This window comes from Canis lupus, chromosome 20 (genome assembly GCF_003254725.2).
Source record: "Canis lupus dingo isolate Sandy chromosome 20, ASM325472v2, whole genome shotgun sequence".
Classification (NCBI taxonomy): domain Eukaryota; kingdom Metazoa; phylum Chordata; class Mammalia; order Carnivora; family Canidae; genus Canis; species Canis lupus.
In genome coordinates, this window is record NC_064262.1 from 21,976,371 (window position 1) to 21,982,875 (window position 6,505).

The 6,505-nt window shown below is 40.1% G+C and overlaps 1 long non-coding RNA gene across 1 annotated transcript in view; it reads right to left on the reverse strand.

Annotated features, from left to right (window-relative positions):
- LOC118351661 (uncharacterized) overlaps positions 1-3,024 on the reverse strand; it is a 48,112-nt gene extending 45,088 nt beyond the window's left edge. The window contains exon 1 of the long non-coding RNA XR_007404386.1: positions 2,705-3,024. This is a non-coding gene — a long non-coding RNA (uncharacterized LOC118351661). The remainder of the gene's footprint in view (positions 1-2,704) is intronic.
- Between the last annotated feature and the right edge of the window lie 3,481 nt (positions 3,025-6,505).

Consider the following 6,505-nt stretch of genomic DNA (forward strand, 5'->3'; position numbering starts at 1 on the left):
GCCGCTCTTGCATCAGGGGAAACAGGAACAAATTTCTCTGTCAAAGGGGCCAACTGAAATTTGATTCAACCTTACTCCTCAAAATGTTTGGAGAAAAAGATAGCAATTGTAGGTTTATCTAAAAACTTTGTTTATTGAAAATGGTTTTTAATTTTAACATTCAAAAAACTTGCTTTGGGGAATGGGCAAAAAAAAAAAAAAAAAAAAGTCCACAGCGAGCCAGTTGTTCTCAGAGAAAATTTTTCAATTGATTAATAGATCATTTGCTATTTCTTAGCTGTTTCATAATACAGACATTGCTTCTAGAACACAAGTGGCAAAATAATAATAGTAATAATTAGTAATAATAATATGCCAGCAGCTAATAATTTTAGCACACTCACTCTCTGTCAGGAAGTGAGCCAGGGATTTCACTTACCGTATGCCGTCTAACTATCAGAACATTCCTGTAAACTAAGTATTTTTAAACATTTTTTTTAAATAAAATAAAACACTGAGGTAATTTCTCTTGGCCACTATTGTAAAGTGGTCAATGGCAGAGCCAGGATTCCCATCTGGGTCAGCCTCCCAACCTTATGAGTATGACCACTGCAATATGCCACCTTTCTTTGTAAACATGAGCTTGGCTGGATCCTGTTTGGAAATAAATCTTGAGAGAGAAAGTGAAGAACAAAGAAGCGAGAAAAAGAATAGAGGATAGATAGCTAACTTCTTTGCCTCCGTTTCCTCCCATGCCTTTGGGTGCTCCCCATTCCCCCACACTCTCTTATTACAGGTTTCCTGGCTTATCTCTCTGACAGATTATAAGCTCCATGAGGGCAGGACCTATATTTGTCTTGGCCACCACCGCATCCCTCCAGCTATAGAACTGGCCAGTAATGGGTGCTCAATAAGTGAATAAAATACAGCAATCTATTTCCTTTCTCTTCATGACTTGACGAGTTCACTTCTCAACCAGCTGTTCCCTTGTTCTACAAACAGCCTCAAAAAGAAACGTGTCGATGCCGAGGGCCACAAGGGTAGAATACTTTCTGGATTCTGTACCCGCACCTTTGCAGTCGCAGACCCTTCAGGTCTCATGAGTGGCGTGCAGGGTGGGCCTCCTCAGTATGGTCACTAGAGTCCCAGGCTCTGATGCTCTTTTCAATTTTTTTTTTTTTTCATCTCCGACTAGGCACTGGGCAAATTTAAAACAAAGAGTAGAGCTCCTCTACCTTCTTTTAACTTTTTCAAATGAAATTCCCTGTGAGGCAGTTTGAGGACAGTACCAAAACCAGAAATTCTACCTCTTTGAACATTCCACAGAGGTAAAAGATCATTTTAACCATTTTCTGACGCCAAAAAAATTTACATTTAACCCACCTAAGAATATTTTTCATGGGCTGTTGCCCCCTCCCATTTCAGAGTATCAATCAAGAAATCATAGGTTTTACTATGTAAACATTTGCTCTAAATTCTCCTTTCTAGAAATATGTATTTACTTCATAAATGAAACCAACTTAGCAGTTAAAAATCTGTGTCAAGTACGTGGCCCGTATATGCTAAGTGTGTTCTGGTTTATTTTGCTCATGCTTCATCAGACACCTGTTTTGTACTGAAATTTTCACTGAAAGGTTTTATTTTTTACTTTGCTGATCTATTTGTTTTCCTTTTCTCTCTTTTTTCCCAAGCCCTTTGCTTTTTGGATTTAACTTGCAATTTTTATCTCTATTCTGGGATCCCTCCCCCTTCGCTCACTGGTCAGAAGGAGAGTTTTTCTTTGTGTTAGAATTATTCATGGGACCCACGCAACGAAGGCTGGGCACAAAATAAACTCCAGCTCAGAAAGAAAAAAAAAAAAAGTGTTGTTTGAAGAGGATGGCTTTGGAAAGTTCACCGAGCTCAGAGCGGAATAAACAGAACTGGAGCTAACTTGGGAGCAGGAATATTCTCAGAGCAAGCAGCCAAGCTGGTAGCCAGAGCGAAACAGAACCTTCTGAACATCTATTTTGTTTTCATTTCAGGAAGTAAGAACACCTTGGTCTTTGCTGATTGTTTTGATCTAGGTAGTACATCTGGAGTTTTGCTAAACAGCCCCCCCCCCGCCCCAATCTGGGACAACTTGAATAAAATGGGAAAATGCAAAAAAAAAAAGATTTTTGCTTAATATTTAAAAGAAAAAACAGGAGAGAAAGGGGGAAAGGAGAGGACATACCTTGGAAAGTTTTTTAAAAATTAGGTAAAATGTAACTTGTTCTGAATATTTTTGACACAAGTCACCCTATAATTGCCATTTCTGCAAGGTGTCTCAATTATAGTAGTACAATGTAGCAGTTTAAATGCCTATACATTTGTCTGAAAAATGAAAAAAAGCCACAACATTGTCTATTAAGTGTCAAAAAAGACTTTTCTTTAACCATAGAGGGCTTGGACAGAACTCAGGAAATACTTCAGCTGGAAAAGGAAGGTTAAAAGCTACCCTTCAAGCTATTGGAAAACCTATTATCAAATGTTAAAACCTTAAAAAAGAAATCCATGAGTGTCCCTAGCTTGATTATATATCTTTATTTAGCAAAAGGTGATCATCACTAATAACCAAAGACAAAGTACCAATAAATGAAATCTAACTGCTAATTAGGAATCACGATGCTTAAATGAAGAAACTCAAGGAGAACAGGTATCTGATTACGTCTGTTCTCTCAATGCTGGAACCACATTTACTTACAGAAAACGCAGTTCGTGTTTCTCTTTATCACATCTCTAAGTCATAATGTCAACACTTGGGACGCTGCTAGCTGTCACTGTGTGTGAGATCCTAAGGAGGAAAAAAGAAAACACAGCATAACTTTCCTTCAGAAGAAAAACAGTGTGGAAAAATATACATAGTATATATGCGCATGCAGACAACCTTTCACTTGTTTCTCTCGGTTCACAGGACATAACAAGAATTAATTAGCACATTCCTAAACCATTAGCCCCAATTTCCTAATGTGTGCATCTACGCAGAACTGAAGATTTTGTAAAGAAAGGGACAGAAACCAGAAAGCTAGGGTCAGAAGCAGATGCACAGATGTACATATAAATGGATGTTCTGTGATTGTGTCTCTTTGTGATGCATAATTACAAATGATTTTAGTTCAACCCCTTCGCGATGAGCTATCTCTTTTTTTCCCCTCTGCTCTAAATACGGTAACTACAAGCCCCCCAAATTCATCTCTTACAGACTTGGAAGATTTAAAAATTTCTCCAAAATGCCACATGTCAGTCAAAAAAGAAAATGATTGGCTTTTAAAATTATAATTTAAAGCACATTGACTAGAAGGTATGTTTTCGTTCAAATTTAACCCTTTTTTGGGCTCAAGCATCTGGGGCTCTGGGGAATGTACTGTAAACGTGGGTTTTTACCTCCAGATCCTTCTGAGAAAGAGGAGCTACAAAATAAAAAGCACAGAATTACAATGAAGAGGAGCCCTACGATATTATAATGTATGTCCTTCAAAATTCACCTCAATTCGGTATTAACTGCTCCTTCACTTGAAATACACAGAAAAACCAAAAGCTTGTCACTTCCATCTGTAAATGGTTAGAAATTAAATGCATCAGGTAAGTTTTAAGTCAGACATGTATGGGAACCGAATTTTTTTGATGGCATCATTTTATATCCTCTGAAGGGAGTTGTTTTCTATGAAGTGTAAGCTTTTTGTACTACATATAATGATTCTGCACTGTGGAAATATTCCATTAAAACATGAATTATTTTGAAAGAGTAGGAAATTTGGCAAAATAAACCCCAAACCTAACAATGCCATCCAACAAAACGATTGATTGTTCGTTCAAAACAGTTTACTTTCCTTTTTCTTCATGCTGGCATTAAAAAGAACTACCTCTTGGTACTTACACAAATCACACGTGGTAAAATCTCATTAAACTGCACAAAACAATAGTGTCCATCTAAAAATTGATGAAATCCACATAAGGTCTATAGCCTGGTTAATAGTATTTTGGGAAAGTCGATTTCCCGCTTATGACACACATAATGACTACATAAAATGTTACCATTGGGGGAAGCTGGGTTAAGGGTATATGGTACCTCTCTTCCATTTTTACAACTCCTTATACATCTACAGTTATTTCAAAATAAAAAGGAGAAAAAAAGCACCTCTATCTGAGTTTTATAAGTCTGAATTCCCAGACATTGTGTTGTATTTTCTCAATGCAAGGAATTGAATAGGTTCTCACTAAAATTCAGATCTACAAATTTTAAGAGAAATTTCTGGAAGGGTCAGAAATAGATCCTTCCATCTACACAGATCAGAGGGAAGTATGATACAAGTATTATCATCCTCAAGGTCCTGATCAAAACTGTCTCTAAGTTTCTCCGATCATCTTACACCTTCTTTACCCCAATCTCTATACCTACCCACTGCCCCAGGCAAAAAGAACATCTCCCTCAGAATGCATAGCAGTAAAGTCTAGTGGTTGAGAGCCTACATTCAAATCGCTGCTCTGACACTACCTGCACCACCTCGGTCAAGTTCCTTACCCGCTGAGAGCCTCAGTTTGCTCATCAGTAAAATGGAGCTAACGGTTTCTATCATGTAGGGATGGTGTGACAGGTGAGTGAAGCAATGGGTGCAAAGCCCTCAACACAGGGCCTGGCTCACAGGGGCACATCAGCTGTGTGCTTCCTACGTAGCAGGTGAGGGAAGCAGACCCGTTAACAGCAGCCCCTCCTCTTGTTAACTGCACGACCTAAACTCTGTCCAAGCTGAAACCCCCTTGCCCGTGAAAACGGACACAATGCAGTGCCTGCCGTAGACTAAGTGTCCAGAGCCAGACGATGGTCATTAGGATTGCATTTACCGCACTCTAAATACTGCTCTAACTGCCTGTTTCGCTGCACTAGGTCCTAAAGGCAGGAGTCAGGTGTTCCTCCCTCTTTCTGTCTTCTGCCAGATGTTGCAACAAAGTAGCTGCTCCTTACGTATCCACTAAATTGTAATTTTTTTTTAAGATTTTATTTATTTAGGGGATCCCTGGGTGGCGCAGCGGTTTAGCGCCTGCCTTTGGCCCAGGGCGCGATCCTGGAGACCCGGGATCAAATCCCACGTCAGGCTCCCGGTGCATGGAGCCTGCTTCTCCCTCTGCCTGTGTCTCTGCCTCTCTCTCTCTCTCACTGTGTGCCTATCATAAATAAATAAAAATTTTTAAAAAAATTTTTAAAAAAAAGATTTTATTTATTTATTCATGAGAGACACAGAGCAAGAGGCAGAGACATAGGCAGGGGCAGAAGCTGGCCCCATGCAGGGAGCCCGATGTGGGACTCGATCCCGGGACTCCAGGGTCACACCCTGGGCCAAAGGCAGATGCTCACCCACTGAGCCACCCAAGTGCCCCAAATTGCAATTTTTAAAAAGCCAATGATAGAACTCTAAAACGTTAGGACTCACAATTTGAACCACATCACAAAGGACCACAGAAGCGAAAAGATATTACAGAGCTACTCTGGTTGCTGGAAATTTCCTTTTTTTTTTTTTTTCTTGGTGATGCTAACCTCCTTTAAGTTTTCAGCCACTGAATTTGTCAAAGTAACCCTCTAGGAGAGTTGCGAGTTCTGGGTTCCTAAGTACAGCAGGCACCGTCTAGCAACCCTGGCCTTGAAGACCTGAGTACTGGGGTGTCCACACAGGCACAGGTTTTGCCTCCAAAGGACACTATAAATAAATGGCAATGCCTTCCTTGTCTTTACTAACACATTCCCACACGCTTTTGGTGAACGATAGCCTTGAGAATGTAATAAATGCCCACAGCCACAGCCTGAGATGCCACAGTTTTCCATGACAACGTTCATTCCTACACTCTGGCTTCCACACCATACAGAGGGGTCTGGCCGTAATCCTGAAGTCGCTTAGAGGGCTGGAGTAGGGTACTCAGAGAATACGTGCCTTTCTGTCACAAGCACTTATTGACTGTGACTTGAGAAACCCTCATACAGATAAATCTAACCCCACAATAATTCAATACTTTTTTCTCCAAAACAAAACCATTAGCATTTTATTAGAAGAAATATTTCATCCTTCGGTACCCCTCCCCACCTCTCTCTCTTGAAACACACCACAGATGTAGCACTCTCTGTGGGTTGTTAGAAAGTCAAAGAATATAATTTCTTGATTAATTGCCATACACAGGACCCAAGTTATGCACAATTTTGGTAGTTAACCCCACCACCTCCCATAGGCTGTTACTGCAAAATGTTCCAAACAAGCACATTTCTGATAAATCACTTGGAGCTGTTTAAGTGGATCGGGCCTTAAGTCATTCCTTGGGATAGATCATGTCATTTTCGATGCGTACGAGCTGCAGGAGAGAAACTCCACTGTAAACCTCCGCCACGGTGTCTTCGTTTCCCTTGCAGGCATCAGGGAGTCTCAGTCAATATTTCTTATCTTATTTTTAAATATCTTGTGGTCTCCGAAATGGTTGGTGATTCAGAAATTACATCAAGAGTCTAAAGATAGACTACGGG